This window comes from Sesamum indicum, linkage group LG12, assembly GCF_026168435.1.
Source record: "Sesamum indicum cultivar Baizhima isolate 11 linkage group LG12, ASM2616843v1, whole genome shotgun sequence".
Classification (NCBI taxonomy): domain Eukaryota; kingdom Viridiplantae; phylum Streptophyta; class Magnoliopsida; order Lamiales; family Pedaliaceae; genus Sesamum; species Sesamum indicum.
In genome coordinates this window covers 3,240,499-3,258,901 of record NC_142668.1, presented here as the reverse complement: position 1 = coordinate 3,258,901, position 18,403 = coordinate 3,240,499, and the positions used below count along the sequence as shown (strand labels likewise).

General features: G+C 39.8%; 1 pseudogene; it reads left to right on the top strand.

The window, feature by feature from the left end:
* LOC148784636 (secreted RxLR effector protein 161 pseudogene) overlaps positions 1 to 18,124 on the top strand; it is a 53,033-nt pseudogene extending 34,909 nt beyond the window's left edge.
* Positions 18,125 to 18,403: the final 279 nt, after the last annotated feature.

Here is an 18,403-nt window from a genome sequence, read left to right as displayed (position 1 = left end):
TCACTGACGATGTCCTTCGATAGGCATCAATATTTGACAATATGTTTGAAGAAGATATGATACGTCCTTTCTGCCGTAACATATTGTGGGGTTGCAATAAAAGTTGCATATCTTGACAATCGATTCACCATGACGATAATAGAGCTAAGGTCTCCCACCTTAGGCAATCCAGAAATATAATCCATGGAAACACTTTCCCATGGTCTCTTTAGGATGGGAAGTGGTTGCAGCAAAACAACCTTCTTCTGATTCTCTACATTGTCGTGCTGGCATATTTAGTAGGTGCGGACATAAGTCTCCACATCGTCCCACATCTGTTGCCAATAGTAGGCCCTCTACACCAAGGCAATAGTAGCCACCTTCTCCATCCTCAAATCAAAATTGCTGAGCTTTGCCCTGCTCGAAAAGTTGGATCTAGCCCTGCGCTGCGGGATCCTTCGATAATAACTTCCGCGCCCTATCTCTTACGGAGGTGGAAACTGCACTAGAGGAGAGCGCTTCTACCGACACCATACTCACCAAATTCGCTCTACGGCTCAGGGTATCTACCGCATGGTTGCTGGAGCCAGCCCGATACTCCAATATAAAATGAAACTCCGACAACAACTCCTGCCAATGTGCCTGCCTATTGGTCACTACAGTATTGTCCGTCCTAAGCACGAAGGGAGAGCTCAACAAATAGTGCCGCCATAGTCTAAGGCAATGAACTACCGCTAGCAATTCCTTCTCATGAACCGAATAGCGCCGCTCAACATCCTTGAGCTTCCTGTTCTAAAAGGAAACTGGGCGGCCGTCCTACATTAAAACCCCTCCTATTGCAAAGTCTGAAGCGTTTGTCTCCACCACGAACGGTTTTGACGTATCTTGCAAGGCCAACACAGGATCTGTCACCATTGCTTTTTTCAAATTATCGAAGGCGACTTGGCATTGGGGCATCCAATTCCAAGTCTCTATCTTCTTCAGTAAATTTTTCAAGGACCGTGCTATCTCGGAGTAGCCCTTCACAAAGTGCCGATAATAATTCGTCAATCCGAGAAATGAGCGTAAGTCATGAACATCACTCGGCGGCCGCCACTCCACAATAGCCTGCACTTTCTTCGGGTCCATTAGAATGCGTCCTCTGTCCACAAGTGCCCCAAGAGACTAGTGGTCTCCCGAGCAAACGGGCACTTCGAAACCTTCACATATAGCTCGTGCTCACGAAATCTTGTCAGAACCTGCCGCAAATGGTGTACGTGCTCAGCCAAGGTTCTGCTATAGACCACAATATCGTCCAAGTACTCCACGAGGGTCCTGAAGGTTGTGGGAGTGTTAGTTAAGCCGAAAGGCATAACAAGAAACATAAAGCTCCGTATCTCCTGACAATTGTCGTCTTCGCCTCATCGCCTTCCTTGATTCGGACTTGCTAATAGCCCAAACTCAAGTCTATCTTCGTAAAATAGTTGGCCTAGCTTAAACGGTCGAAGCAGTCTGCCACCAACGGTATGGGATACTTGTTCTTCACAATAATCTTATTCAGCGCCCGATAGTCACAACACGTGCGTAGGGATCCATTAACCCTTCTTTTGAAACAAGATCGATGCCCCATACCGCGACTCAGCTGGTTTGATGATTCCCCTCTCCAGCATATCTTTCAACTGCTTCCTGAGCTCCACATGCTCAGGTTGCGACATCCTTCAACTGCTTCCTGGCAGGAGGCTTTGTGCTAGGCACCAACTCAATCTCGTGATCCACTGTCCTCTTCAGCGGTAGCTTCTGAGACAGCTCATCTTGCATCACATCTTCAAATTCCCTCAACAGCTTCTTAATTTCAGCAGGGATGGACCCTGATGTCTCCTTTATCTCCTCAAAATGAAGAGTGCACAAGTAGGATGGCTCGTTCTGCTTGCGCCTTCTCAAACTACAAGACCGACAGATTCTTCTCTCCTGTGCGTCCGGCCAATGTATAGATGATACAAGGTTTTGCTCCCAACATCATAAATGAATCAACGTGTGGCAAAATTGCTGGATGAATGCCCCACAAAAACTCAAGCCCGAGGATGAGCTTTAAGTCATCCATAACCATGAAAAAAAGATTGGTCTTGCCCTCGTAAGGACCAACCTTAATCAACACAGATTTGACCACACCAGCAATGGGTTGTGTGGCCGAGTTAAGCGCCTTACCTCGCCCAACTCCCTTCTCCAGCACGAGCCCAAGTTTTGCCACTTTGGCGCACGCAAGGCAATTGTGAGAAGCTCCAATATCAATCATGGCATGGATGGGCTTACCATGAATCTTCACATCAATAAATATCAACCCTTTCTTCCTAGGATTCCGGGGCTGTACTTCTTCTTCCGGCTGGCTCGCAGTAAGAGCCAGGACAGTCTTTCTCGCAAGAGGTGGCACAACCTTCTTTGTTGCCACCTGGGACAACGTACTACACCATTGGGAGACGGCACCCAAGTTGTCCTGATCCTCCTCCGAGTCATTCTAGCCACTCACAGGTGCTTGTGGCTCTACAACCTTCGCGGGCGATACCTTGTCGGTAAAGGTCGCTAGTGGATTCGGCAATTATTTCTTCGGGCAGTCACGAAATCTATGTGGACCATCGCATAGGAAGCACCCGTTGCTCCTCTGCGGCGCCCCTTGCTTTTTCTCCTAGGGCTTATTCTTGCATGAATTGCCCTGCGAGCTGCTCTGAGCGTGGGGCTTCTCCCCCACCTGTTGGAGTTACTTCTGAATGATCTTGCCCCACTCGGCTTATTTTGTACGGGGCTAGGCATCGTCTGCTATCTCTCTGGATCTCAGGGTTGAAATCTGCCAACCGTTTGGCTGCTGTCATAGCCGAACTTAAATCAGTCACCCGTTGGCGCTGCAGCTCAAGACGCGCCCACGGTCTCAAGCTCTCCATGAAAGTGAACAGCTTATCTTTCTCCGACATGTCTCTTACGGAGCCTGTATGCTCCAATTTCTGCAATGCCCGCCTGGCATTATACTCGACGTTCTCCAGGAAGAACTGCTCTCGGATCGCCTCCCGAAGAAGGGCCCAGGTATCAAGCCGCACTTGATGGGTCTGTAACTCCGCATACTTGGTACGCCACCACAGCTTGGTATCACCAGTCAAATACATGGTTGCAATTGACACCTTCTTTGCCTCGTCCTGCACGTCTGCCGTAAGGAAGTACTGTTTCCTGTCAAAAAGGAAGTTCTTGACTTCCTTTGCATCACGAGCGCCGCTATAGGCCTTCGATTCGGGAATTCAAAGCCTAGAACCGGGGTCATGACGAACAATATGGGCGTTACTCACTGCATGTTGGAGCAAACCTATCTGAATAGACACTTGTTCCATGTCTTGCGGCATATCAGCGAGGCTATCGCCTCTGAAGGCACCAGCTATCTCTTAGACCACCTACCGACATTGGTCCAACTCCAAATTCAGCACCATGATCTCAAATTCCGGGGAAGAGACCTTCTCCTCCAAATTCATCACCAATCAGTCAACTGGGAGTGTCCGCCTTCGGGTTCTCAGCTCGCTCGCTAGGCGATGCTGCATGTCGCGGGATCTTCGCATCTTGCCCCGACATTCTCGTAGCAGGATTTCCTTGGGTCACCGCAACCTGCCTCAAGCCCATGACGACACGAGGCTCTGATACCACTTCTGATGGGCTCCTTTCGCAACGCAGGGAAATGGGCACCCTGTGGCTAGTAGTCCACTAACTACTTCCGCCAATAGCAACACACTCCCGCTCAACACTAACGCAGCGCGTTGACAGGAATCATAATAATGATAGCAACAACAACAACGATAGCAAATTGAACATGCTATTTTAGAAATTGGATTGCATTAAACTGAAAATTGCCTATATAGTGGAGAACGATGCTAGAGCAAGGGGATCGCCTTGAGGGAGACTCTAAAACGTCACTAAACCAAGTTCTTGAACTCATTCCCTCCTATAATAGGCTTAAAAAAGTAAATCCTATTTAAAGCAATATACACTAAAAAGATTGAACAATGCACCTCATGAGGCCTAACGTCCCCTGAGCAATCAAAACAAAACAAAGCAAAATAACAAAGTAAAACAAAAGAGAACACCTTAAACTCTAAGACTACGGAAGTCCAGCGTCTCTCGGCGAAGGTTGTTTGGTCGAGCGTGTAGAACGGTTGCGTGGCCAAAATGTGCGTCAAGGGTGCCGAGTGCATGGGCAGCCCCAACACCAAGTCTAGCTGAGGGTGAACCTAAAGAGTCACACACAAATCACTATGAAATTGGTGGAATGAATTCGAGACAAATTAATTTAATTTGGATTAAATTAAATCAAGGAGAATTTATAAATGACTGGATCATTTTTTAATAATACATTTGATGGATGGCTCAATAATTAATTAATTGAATTAATTTATTAGGTTTGGCTTAATTAATTGATTGTGGCAAAGATATGATCATCATAAACCTTGTCTAGTGCAGTCAGAGTATGTAGCAAGGACGGTGAGTTTCAAGAAGAGGATCCTTCTCCTGTTAGTATTTGATAGAGGGATCTCCTTTGCACATAGATATGCATTCACATTTTTTGAATCTGTGCCCACAGTCATTGATAGTATAGGAAAAGGAGGTTCCTATGGCGAGATACTTGGAGAACGCAATCTCAAGTATTATGTATAGATGCCTAATCCAGGATGGAAACCGATACCTAATTCCATGCCCTAGGCTAAGGCCGGAAGACGGTAGATGGAAGGACCGTACCCGTACGAATTCGAGAGCTTAAATGTTCATACGGTAATTAACTTAGTCTTTAGTGTCATGAACCGTTGTTAAAAGATCACCCATAGTGACGGGCTTACTTGATTAAAGGTTACTCAAGAATTAATAATAAATTGAATTTAATTAGTAAGAGTGTTAGACACTAGCCCAATTCTAGCTGAAAAGTGAACCTAAAGATTTACACATAAATCACTGGAAAAGAACAAGGAATTAATTTAAAATTAATTCCACAACTAATTGGATTACATACAAAGAGAGATACATTGGATAGAAAAAGGCCCAAGAATAAATTAATGGCATTAATTTATATTAGGCTTGTCCTAATAATTTAAAGAATTGGATCTTATTAAATAATAAGGATAATTTAGGCTTATGTATATATAATTATATTAAATAGAAACTATGCTAAATAAAATTGGATTTTTATTAAATTGGGTTTAAGTAAAAATTTATTCGGGCTTGTATTTTTTTAGGGGTAAAAATTCCATTGAAGGAAATAAATGGCTAGCAAATTATAATTTTCGAAAGTGCAACTCAAGCCATTTTCGGGATCTTTTTATTTGGAATGAAGAAAAATATACCTTGTAAATAATAGAATGTATTTAGAAACATTCTTAATTATCAAACGAGGTATATATATATGAAATATAATTATTTAAAAAATAATTATAATCATTATTACACAAAGCAAAAAAAAAATCCCCATGTTCCAAGGTAGCTTTGAGCCGCCCCCGTTTCCCTTTAACACTAGATTCGTTTTTCTCTTCTTTTCTTCGAGTAAAGATGACGTAGAGGTCCTGACTCCGGTGTGTTGTGGACGAATTAGAGGGCTGCTATGTTGGAGCCTCAAGTGAATAGCATTTCAAGCAACCGTGAAAGTTAAAGGTTTCGTTTTTCCCTTTACGTTTTCCGATTTATGTGGATTTTACATGAACCTCATGTTCGTTTATATTTTAGTACATTGAACGTCAGGGAACTCCAAGGGTATATCCTTTGGATTCATTTAATTTTGAGTTTAATTTTTTGTTATTAAGCATTTTTTAGTTATCGCTTCCACTAGCGCATTCCTGGGTCTTCCACGCGATCCCTTCAAGAGGTATCAGAGTCCGGTTCGATGTAGGGGTTGATGAATATGTGATTAACATGATTTTATGGTCTTTTGAAGCATGTTTTATCGCATTGCATTTAATGGTTATATGATGAAAATGGTTCGTTAGTTTTTGCAATTTATGGATGATTAAAGCATATAAAAAAATTTTGAATTTTTCTTGATTTATGCTTTATTTTGTTGTTTCATATGGAATACAAAGAAAAAAGGAAGAAAAATTGCAGAAAAAACTGTTGCAGCCAGCGCAACGTGTTCGCATGATGAGGGGAGCCTGCATGGACGAAGGCTTGCGCGCGCATGCTCTAGAGACCGATAGCCGACGACTAGGCCATTTTTCATTATTTTTTGAAAATTAAATTTTTTGGAATTTTTCTTCATTATTAATCATGTTGTTTTTAATTTTTGGATTAAATTGGATTTTTCTAAAATTAAAATTGCATTATTAATTGGATTTATTGTTTGAATTGGATGCATATATTTTCGATCGTCCTTTAATTGCAAATTAGGAACCTATGTTTTCTTCATATAATTTATTTTGTGATATTAGCAATCATGGATTATCGCATTACATGGGATGTATATTACATGGAATGTATAGATGAATGATCACAAAGTCTACGACTTCTTGTAATTTGAAATAGCGTAGGAACACCTTAGACTGACTATAAACTTACTGCGGGCTCAGTAGGTCGCATAGGTTGGGCTTGTGATCATCCTACAGGGGCGTGCTTAACAACGTGGCATGCAATAATTTATTTATTGCTTTAGCATTTAATGTGATGCATGTAACACAATTTTGTGATGATGTCTCGGTCAAACAACTCAAAATCATCTCTCACTTGGTTGGACCAAGTTAAAGTGTTATGGCCCAAAAAGGACTAAAATGAAAATGATTTGATCTGTCCAAAGTTTCCATCCATAATAATGTGGTGAATAAGCTACCACTACTCAAGTATGATCTCATGAGTCGTGGTACATTTGGACTAGAGGCAAGTTGCACCAACATTGTGAACATAGGAACATGCTTACTGTTTCCTTATCTCACAAGTCGTGGGGGGTGAAAGTTGAGGTGAGAGGGTTGAGCCCAACATTAATTAAATATTAAACCTATAATAGATTTGGATTGAAATGGCATTTCAATTTTTTTAGGCCTTCCATCCATAACAATATTATTGTGAAGCTACCGCCATCCAAATATGGTCTCATGAGCAGTGGCACATTTGGAATAGAAGGCAAGCTGCATTATTGTTATGAATAAAGGAACACGCTCGTTTTTTCTCTATCTCACGAGTTGTGTGGGGCGACAATTGAGTCGTGATTTAGTTGAAGGGTTAGGCTTAACACTAAGTAGCATGATTCACATGGAGTCCTCAGGATCATGTGGAAAGGGAGGCAAAATATCTTAGAAATCTGATGGAATGAAATAACATCAGTTTCCTCCCACAAGGCTTTTTCATGTATATCATAAAAGCGGTGCATGCTAAATTGTTCTTGTGGATCCCAAGCCCACTAGGAAAGGATTTCCCGAAACGCCACTTGAAAGTGGCAAATTTTGTAGAAATAGTGGGAGAAGTTAACGACTGAATAATATATTGAAAACAATATTGCAATAATATACATATTATTTCTGCTCGACGTTTAGAATGCATGTCGTAGATCCGTTTTTCAATTTATTTATTTTTTGAGATTTATTTAATTGAATACAATTAATAAAATTTACTGCAAAAATTGGAGGATTGTCCTCAATTTTTGAACTTAGGCTTATGTCATGGAAAAGGCACTTCTACCGGACTTGTGAAATCAGTCCTTACTTAAAGAACGTTTAACGTTCTAGATTAAAGCATAAGGACAATGGCAAAGTCCACAGCATCATACCTGCTTCTATGATCCGTGAGTAGTATAACTAGTTGGACTACGTTGGCTCAATAATGCTCCGAACTGGCACATTGGATATGTCGTGTCGGAAGCATTTTTGAAGCAAGATGACTGAGATTCATCTGTACACAAACATGGGGTTGAGATGCTATTGTGGAAGAGCTCGATAACCTCAATGTTGATCTTGAAAGGAGATATACATTGACGTAATTCATTCAATCTCTTCATCCCTTCCTTCGAACCTATTTGTCATGAACTCTAAATAGGTTTGAGAAGACCATTCAAGAGTTGATAAAAGTAGTTGGACCAATATGAGGCAATAATTGAAGAATCTAGGCCGTCGGTATTGGATTTGGAGGCTTCGACATCAAGAGTGAAAGGCAAGGGTGTCGGATGCCTAATGAGAAATAAGGATGAAGCAAAGTCATCCGTTGCAAGTGCTTTGAGCGCTCCTATAGCCTTAATGGGCGAGGGTAAAAGGAAAAATTAAATAATGGTTCGATGGTCAAAATTTACATATGATGTTTGCATAAAATTGTCAAAGGGCATTAGAAGAGGGAGTATCGTGAACTCCCCTTCATCAGAGCTATGGCATTAGTTGAGTGAACATGATTACAAATTATATTCCCAATGTTCGAAACTTGCTCTCGATGCACATTTTTTAAAACGGTTTGCAGGAATGAAAAACAATAGAATGCTAAGACATATAGTCTTAAAGCTATGGGATAGCTAGGTCATTACTGTAGAAGCAACAAGACTAAGCAAACAACCATTAGTATTCGTGTTAAAAAATAGTATACAATAATGTAGCCCAGCATGATCAAGTTATTAGTCAATTGTTAGACAAATTAGACTACAAACTTGATTAATGAAAGATTCTTTTGAGTCTAATGAGTTATTGAATCTCGTACTGAGGGTTGGTCTGAAATGTTTCATGTCGAGGACCTCGAAACTGGGCATCGAGAGTCCTATAGAGACTTGCACTAAGTATTGCATTCATAGGACGAGTATTGTGTTTCATGAGCGACAGATATGGGATGTTTGTGCTATTTTAGTGGATTAGTTGATAAGGTTGTTAGCTGATTGAACTGACTCACGGGGGTCGTCATATGGTAGCCTTGCAGGCTTGGTCGATATGACTTGATTTTCTGGCCCCGATAATACCGGATTAGCCCTTGGACTTGAGAAATCATGGTAGTCACATGCATATGATGGCTATATCTTGGATCTGGCAAGATATGAATGTGTCTTCGATATGGTCATTATAAGCCTTGTCCATTGTAGTCGGACTATGTATTGAGGAAGGTGGATTTCAAGATAGAATTCGTCCCCTATCAGTATTTGATGGATATATCTCCTATGCGTTTGAGATGGTTTAGACTCTCTAAGTCTATAGCTGTAACGGTTTGTCGAAAAGGAAATGATTTCTTTGTTGATCAATAGAGTAAACGCATTTCATGTATTCAACATAGTTGCCTGGTCCAGGATGGCAACCGACATCCAATTTCATGCCCTAAACTAAGGCCGGGAAATGGTTGATGGAAGGACCATACCTGTATGGAACTCGAGAGCCTAAATGATGATGCCAACATTCACCTAGTCTCTAATGCCATGGATCATTGCTAGACGACCACCCATGTTGACGGGCATTTCTAATTAATAGTTAATTGGAAATAATTAAAATTTAGATTTAATTAATTATTTTTATTGGACACAATGTCCAAGTTTAGCTAAGGGTGAATCTAAAGAGTCACACACAAATAACAATGGAATTGGTGGAATTAATTTGAAAAGAAACAAATTAAATTAATTGGATTAAATTAACTGAAGGAGAACAAATAAATGATTGGATCATTATTGACTAGTCCATTTGATGGATGGCTCAAGAATTAATTAATTTTTAGGCCTAGCATCTTTAAATTAATTTAATTAGTTTATTTGGTTTGGCTTATTTAATTGATTGGATCATTAATTAAAATTTGAGCTTAAATTTACTTAATTGGATTAAATGAATCTTTGGAGTTAGTTGGGCTAAAAATAATTTAATTAATTATTATTCAATGGACTACGGTTGGGTTTAATTGATTTTGATTAATCAAGCCCGGTCCATACTTGAAGTCCAAGCCCATTTGAGGAAGGATGAATCAAGTTACGAAGGAGTTTAAACTCCTCAGCATTGTGAGAATATAGAGTGGTTATTTCATCATGGTTGAAGGTTATATGCATGTGTGTGTATAGATTGCCTTGGAGGCAAACTTGGTAGTTATTGAATTTTGAATTTAATTGTATGTAATATACAAAACTACACACATATCATGTATAACCAACACCTAAGCCACGAAATTTGCTCTCTTTTCTCTCCAAAAATGTTCTCCATTTTGTTCTATATTAATTGGATCCAATTTAGAATATAAAACCATTCCAAAAAATACTAATCAATAGTGTTAGTTTGGACTAAAAATAATTTAATTAATTATTATCCAATGGACTTTGGTTGGGCATAATTTAGTTTGATTAAATCAAGCCCGGTCCATACTTGAAATCCAAGCCAATTTGCGGGTGGTTGGAGCAAGTTAAGAAGGAGTTGAAACTCCTCACCTTGTGAAAAAAATAGAGTGGTTATGTCATCATGGTTGAAGGTTATATGCATGTGTGTGTATAGGTTTCGTTGGAGGCAAACTTGGTGGTTATTGAATTTTGAATTTAATTCTATGTAATCTTGCTCCTTTTCTCTATCAAAATTCAATATTACAAATGGTAAAGTTTCATCTAAAGAAACAAAAGGTAAAGTTTCATATTACATTTTTGTTCCTTTTGTTTCATCATCTAGCCAAATGTCTAACATGCTTATATATTGATTTTTATGCTTTTGACAATCACCAAGCGACCGAAAATTTAAAAGGGAACACTCTTTTGAACCATTTTAATTTTTTATTTCACGCTTACGATGTCTTCCCAAGCTATACTGATTCTCTCAATGGTATCAGAGCCCGGTTCGGTATTATGCTCTAGGATTAACATGTTATTATGTATTAGAAAATATATACTAATTTTACTTTTAAATTATGGATATCTATGCATTTTTCGAAAATTTGATTTTCTATAAATGCATGGTTTTATTTCAGTTTTTAATTGAAGAAATTTAGAAAAAAAATTTTGAAAAATGGAGCGGTGCGGCCGTTGCTGACTTGATGGCTGGTCACTAGCCAACAAGGTACACTAACGCAGGCAGTAACTGTTGCTGCCTAGTCGGCAGCGTAGTGCACGGGGCGCCCTGCATGCACGCCCAACGCTGGCACGACGCACAGTCAGGGGCATCATGCACTCATAAGCGAGGCTGGTAGCAAACAGTCGTCTGTTGTTTCGAACGATGGGCCGTTTTCTGTCCTTTTTCCCTAAAAATTAGATTTTCCTAATTTCTGTAATTTTTCTGAAATTATTAATTTTGGCGAATTTTAATTTTTAGTTAAATTGAATTTTTCTAAAATTAAATTGTGCCTTAAATTAATTTAGAAATGTTTCCAGACAAACAAAAAAATCATACATTGGATGTATGGATGATATCCACGTTTTTTATTGCATTTTTGGTATATTATTTTTCTGTATTTGATTATGTCTTTGGTATTTGATATTGGATGTCTATTTTTAAATATCTGGATTGTATTTATTTGTTTAACATATTTATATTTGAAACAAATGTGCTAATTATTTCTCATTTGATAAACAATGGGGTTGATCACAAAGACCATTGGCTGTATGCATGGTTTAATTTTATGTTGGGTCTGCATGCATCTTTGTTTTATTTCCTTCTTTCATTTGTACTCCCTCGATGGAACTCAAGATCAAAGAAGAACAAAGAGGAAGGCCCATTAGAATGACAATGGGTTACTATTTGGTAATAGTTAAACCACACCCTAGATGGACCATAGACTCACTGGGGGCTCAATAAGTCACTTAGGATTGGGCTTGTGATCTTCCAATAAGGACATGCTAGGTTTGCTTTAGCATGTGGTGTATTTTTTAATATTTGAAGTATGATGTGTTTGGAATGCATCTGTTTATACTTAGTGATTAAAACTGATACATGCAAAAATTTTATAATGATGAGTTCTCGATTACAACAATCTTAACTCTCACTTGGATGGTCAAAGTCATATGTTAGGCCCATAATGGATTAAATTTCAAATGGTTTATTAAATCCTAGCCTTCCATCAACAACAATGGGTGCTACGTGGTCTCATGAGTCGTGGCACGTTAGAAATGGAAGAAAGCTGCACTATTGTAGTGAACAAATAGAATATACTCATATTCCTTGTCTCACGAGTTGTGGGGTGCAGCAGTTGAGATATTTGTTTGATTGATGGGCCGGGCCTAACGCTGAGTAGCTTGATTCGCTTGGCGTCCTTGGGATTACGTGAAGAAGCGAGCCAAAATAACTTGGGATCTCATTGGATGAGAATGGTATAGGTTACGCCCTATAAAGGCTTTTTCAGTGTGGGGCATGGAGAATTGCGTTTGTGGAATCCAAGCCCACTAAAAATGGTTTCTCAAAAACTCCACTTGAGAGTAGTGGGCTTTTTGAAGAAATAGTGGGATGGGTTAATGACTGAAGACCATGTCTTAAACTTGATATTTAATATTACAATAATCTAATAAGTTTCTGTTTACATTTGATATATTTGTCTAAGAATCCACTCACTGCAATTCTTGAGGCTAATAAATTTCACAGAACGAACACAATGATAAGTTGTGAAATCTTAGGATTGTCCTAGATTTTGAGAACCAGAGCTATGTTCTAGATAGGTCTCTTCCTCGAGCCTTGTCGGAAGGGTCCGCATGTGAACAACAATAGATGTTCGAGAAGTCGCATGAGGACAACCAGAAGGTTCGCATTATCATACTAGCGTCAATGACCAATGACATCCAGAAACAGTAGTATAGGCATGATGGTGCCAATCGAGAATGCTTCGCATGAGCCAGGTTTATGCAGTTTCGGACGGGCATATTAGATATGCTATGACAAAAGCATTTTTCGGTGCTAAGATGATTGAAGGGTCTTCTATACAGGAGCATAGGGTTAAGATCCTATCCCTTGTGGAGAAGCCCAAGGACCTCAAGACTGATCTTAAACAAGAGAAGTACATTAATGCTATCCTTCAGTCTCTTCCTTGATGCTTTGACCCGTTTATCATGAACTATAACATGAATGGACTTGAGAAAGACTTTCATGAGTTGATAAACATATTGGTCCAGTATGAAGTAACGATTAAAAAATCTGCTTTGACGGTATTGGTAGTGAGACTTCGACCTCAGAAGCGAAAGGCAAAGGGACTGTACGCTGGAGGAACAAGGAGGGTAGACAGAATCAGCTACTGCAAGAGCTCAAAGTGCTCCTATTGCCTAGCTGGGCATGAGTAAAGTGAAGAGAAAGCGATTCGACAGTCATAGATTCCAAAAGATATTTGCATTAATTACCGTGAACAGGTGCAATAGAAGATGGAGTTTCCCAAAGTCCTCTATAATTTGTTATTGAGCCTTAACTTGACTTCTAATACACTTCTTGGGTATTGAATACCAGCTATAAAGCTCATATTTTCAAATGGTTTGGAGGTGATGAAAACGAGTAGAAGGCAGAGACAAACAATCCTAAACTTAGCAACAGCAAGGCTGTTGCTACTGTAGTTAAATGACTAGACAGGCTTCTCTATTAGTGATCAAACTATTTTTTTCCATTATTGGACAATTAGGATTACATGAATTTGATCGATGATGGTTATTTCATTTGGCAAAGTATGGTTATTCTTGTCAACTAGGTTGTTTACGTAATTATTTCAACACTATCTCGAAATTTATGTTATTATAGGAGACTTGGAAGCCAATTAGATTGGCATACTTGTAATCCATTATGATAGTAACTTGAATCCATGTAATCTTATTTAGTGAAATAAATGAGCATTCGCTATTGGCATTTCCTTTGAAGTGATCATTGTATATGTTTTCATTTCTTTTGGACATCACAACAAAGTCTACAGACCAGTTTGACAACCGTGTAAAAACTGGATTGCACATTGGATGGCAGTCATGAAATCAACTGCCAAGGGTTAGGTCTAAAATGTTCTTAGTCGAGAACCTCTATGTAAGAATGAGTAACCAAAAGCAAATTGGATTAATGGTTTTGAGAACCATTCAAGCAATCTTTATTTAAGTAATGTTGTCCTAATGAATATGGTGGGAATTCGTTGTCGGCACATGTATATGTTGTGCTTACGAAATTACGTCATGCACTGCTTGGATGTCCACAGACAACATTAATAACTGTGCAACAGTTAGACTGCGTATTGGATGACAGCCATGAAACCAACTGTTCAGAGTTCCATTTGAAATGTTCCAAGTCGAGGACCTCGGGACTAGGCATCGAGAGTCCTACTGTGGCTTACATTAAGAGTCGCATCCATTTGATTAGTGTCGTATTTCATCGGCGACATACGTGGGACGTCTATGTGATTTTAATGGGTCAATTGGCTAGGTGTCGAATCGACTGAACTGATTCGTGGGGAACGTCATATAGAAGCATTGGAGGCTTGATGGGTATGACTTGAGTCCTCAGCTCCGATAGTACGGGAGTATTGCTCAGACTTTAGGAATCAACGCAATCACGTACATGCGATGACTGTATCTTAGATTTGTGCGAGAGGTGATCGTGTCTCATACATGGTCATCATAAACCTTGTCTAGTGTAGTCAAAGTATGTAGCCAGCACGGTGAGTTCGAAGAAGATAATCCTTCCCCTGTCAAAGTATGACCGAGGTATCATCTATACACTTGGAGATGCATCTACGCTTTATAAAGTTGTGCCTAACAGTCAATCGTTGAATAGGAAGAAGAGGTTCCGATGTCGTGCAATTTAGTGTAAAGTGATATCAAGTATTAAGCATACACGCCAAGTCTAGGATGAAACCGACGCCCAATTCCATGCCATAGACTAAGGCCAGAAGATGGTAGACGGAAGGATCGTACCCATATGGACTGGGGAGCCTAAAAGTTCACATGAAAATTCACCTAGTCTCTAGTGATAGACCGTTGCTAGACGGCTACCCATGGTTATGTGCTTTCTTGATCAAAGGTTGAACGAGAATTATTAAGTGGAAATATATGATGGACTTAATTAAGTGGGTTTTAATTAAATTAAATTTAATTAATTGGGTCTTGTATTTTACTTAATTAAAATCGACCCAAGCCCATTAATTAAATTGGTGGAAATCGTAAAAAAAGAAAATTATTGACTAACAAATTCACTTTTGGAAAGTGCCATGTTAGTGATCCTTTATTTGGAATAAAGAATTTTATTACTTTACGGATGGTTAAAACCTTGACCTTTTAATTCATCCAGTCAAGGTACGAGGTGACGACCCACAAGTCTACGCTGGTGGTATTGGTAGGAGAGGCTTCAACCTCCAAAAAAGGCAAGAGGGCTGCACGCTGGCAGAGGAAGATGGGCAAGGGAAATACTGTCGCAGCCACTGCTAGCATTCCGAGCGCCCCTACTACTCTCGTGGGAATGGGAAAAGAGGATGGAAAGGTTGGCGGTTCTCAGCGATCGAACGCAAATGATGTCTGCATGCATTACCAAGGAAAGGGGCATTGCAAGAGACAGTGCCCAGAACTCCTCTCCAACCCAGGTATATTTGTGATTGAAGTGCATATGGTAATTAATTCTGCTTCTTGTGTATTGAATACCGGTTGTGGAACTCACATATGAAACAATTTGTAGATGTTGGAAAGAAGTAGAAGACTAAGTAAGGACGAGATGATTCTAAGGCTAGGCGATGGGAAGCCCGTCACTACAAAAGCCGTGGAATCTCTCAACTTAATTATTAGTGATCATATTTGGATAGAATTAAAAGATTGTTTTAGACAATGATGGTTATAAATTTGTGATATATAAAAATAGTTTTTATTTGATGGTTGATAATAACTCAGATCTGCTGGTATATTAGTCAATGGTCTGTATATTTTCCAATAGTCTAATTAGATTATGGGTGCCCAACACGGACGTCTGTCGAGCATCAAAGACTCTCATACTTCATAATTTTCACAGATGATCACTCACGGTATAGTTATATTTACCTAATAAGGTACAAGTCTGAGGCCTATGGAAGGTTCAAAAGTACAGAGTTGAAATCGAGAATCAAACTAGCCGTAAAATTATAACCCATTAGTCTTACCGAGGTGGAGAGTATTTGAGTGGCGAATTCATTGATTACTTAAAAGAAAAAGAAATTCTCTCTCTCAATGGACTCCTCCTAAAATGCAACAACTTTGTGGTGTGGCTGAAAGGTGGAATCAAACCCTATTGGACATGGTTCGATCCATGATGAGTTTTACAGAATTACGCCTTCGTTTTGGGGCCAAATTTCTTAACATAGCGCCATCTATGAGATATGGCATGGCAAGACTTGAGAGTGTGGGGTAGTCCCGCATACGTCAAGAGGCTAGTGGGAGACAAGCTAGACTCAACGTCTAGTCTGTTTAGGTTTGTCGAATATCCAAAACAAACTGCGGGATACTACTTCTATGATCCATCTAACAAAAGGTTTTTGTATCAAGAAACATAGTATTTTTGGAAAAGGATTTTCCTGCAGATAGCCAACGCGATGAATTGCTACTTGAGGAACCAAGTGAGACGCCTTGACAGAATGAAAGAAGATTATTTGAGCCTATAGTTCCCACTGGTAGTGTTGCAGTCCTCCATAGGTCGGCTAGGGAATCACGACCACCTGATAGGTACGGATTCTTGGGACTGACTAGTCAATTGGAAAATAATCCAATTATATCCAAAAAGCAATGTCATACATCGATTTGGATAAGTGGCTTCATTCCATTAGGTTCGGTATGGACTGGATGGATTAAAATGAAGTTTGAACCTTCGTAAACCCACCTAAAGGTGTAAAACCTGTTGGGTTCAAATGGATCTACAAACGTAAGCTTGGAGCTAACGAGGAGGTTACGCACTTCAAGGCTAGCCTCGTGGCAAAAGGATACACCTGACGACTCGGGGTGAATTTTGAGAAAACTTATTCGCCCGAAGCCCTAGCCAAGTCCATTTGGATTCTGCTTGGTATAGCAGTATAGTATGACTATGATGTATGGTAGATCAATGTAAAACCGACATTTCTCAACGATTTCATTGAGAAAGAGATCTACATGGATCAACCGAAGAATTTCACTTACGTTGGAGAAGAACAAAGGGTCTGTCGTCTCCAAAGGTCCATCTATGGCGTCAAACAAGCTTTCCGAAGTTGGAACATACGTTTCAATGAAGTTATAAGGGTTATGATTTCATCAAAAACCAATTTGATCCTTTTGTATACAAGAAGATCAGTGGGAGCGCAGTTGCGTACCTTGTGCTTTATGTAGACGGCATCGTTCTCACTGAGAATGATGTCAAGATGTTGGGTGACACTAAAGCATGGTTGTCCACACAATTTTCCATGAAGGATATGGGTGAGGCCTCTTAAATCCTTGGCATCAAGATCAATAAGGATAGGTCTAGAAGGATGTTAGGACTAACCCAATCCTTATATATTGAGAAAGTCATGAAGAGATTCAAGATGGAGAAATCAAAATGAGGATTCCTTCCCATGAGGCATTGGATTAAGATGTCCAAGAATCAGTCTCTCCAAAAACTGATGAGGAACTTAAAAGGATGTTGGACATCCCCTATGCTTTAGCCATAGAAAGCAGTTAGTATGTTGTCCAGTGCATCAGGCTTGGTGTCCCATACGCTTTGAGCATGACGAGCAGATATCAGGCATGCGTCGGAGAGGCATACTGCAACGTAGCCAAGAGAATACTTAGGTGCCTGAAAAGGACTAAAGATAAGCTCTTGATTTACAGTGGTGGAGAATTGATACTGGGAGGTTATAGCGATGCTAGCTTCCAGCCGGAAGATGAGGATACAAAGTCTCAATCAGGTTTTATATTGAAACTAAATGGTGGTGTGGTTGCTTTGAAAGTTCCAAGGAGGAAATCACACCGGATCCCACCACGAAAGCTAAATAGATAGCAACTTCAGAAGCGGCTATGGAAGCGGTTTGGATGAAAAACTACATTGAAGAGTTGGGTGTGGTACCTAGCATTGCTGAGCCTGTAGTTATATTCTGCGATAACAATGAGGCGATTACACAAGAACCAAGGTCTCATCATCATTCCAAACATATTCTTAGACGCTACCATCTGCCTTGAGAGATGGTGAGCAGAAGTGATGTTGGGATGGACCGAGTAAGCTCAGAAGAAAACACACCGGATCCACTTACTAAGTCGATGTCACAAATTGCCCATACTCGGCATCTAGATAAGATGGATTTGAGGTCGATGGGTGATTGGCTCTACGTCAAGTAGGAGATTATTCGAATTGGTGAACCAAAAGACAATTAGATTGGCATACTTGTAATCTATTCTAACAGTGACTTAATTTTATGTAATATTATTCAGTAAATAAATGGAGTATTCGCTATTGGCATTTCTTTTTTTGTGCTCATTACACGTATGTTTGCATTTCTTTCAAACATCATAACAAAGCCCAACTACCACTTTGACAACCATGTAATAGTTGGATTGCGCATTGGAAGTCCATATTGAAACTAACTGTCAAGGGTTGGATCTTAAACCTTTCAAGTT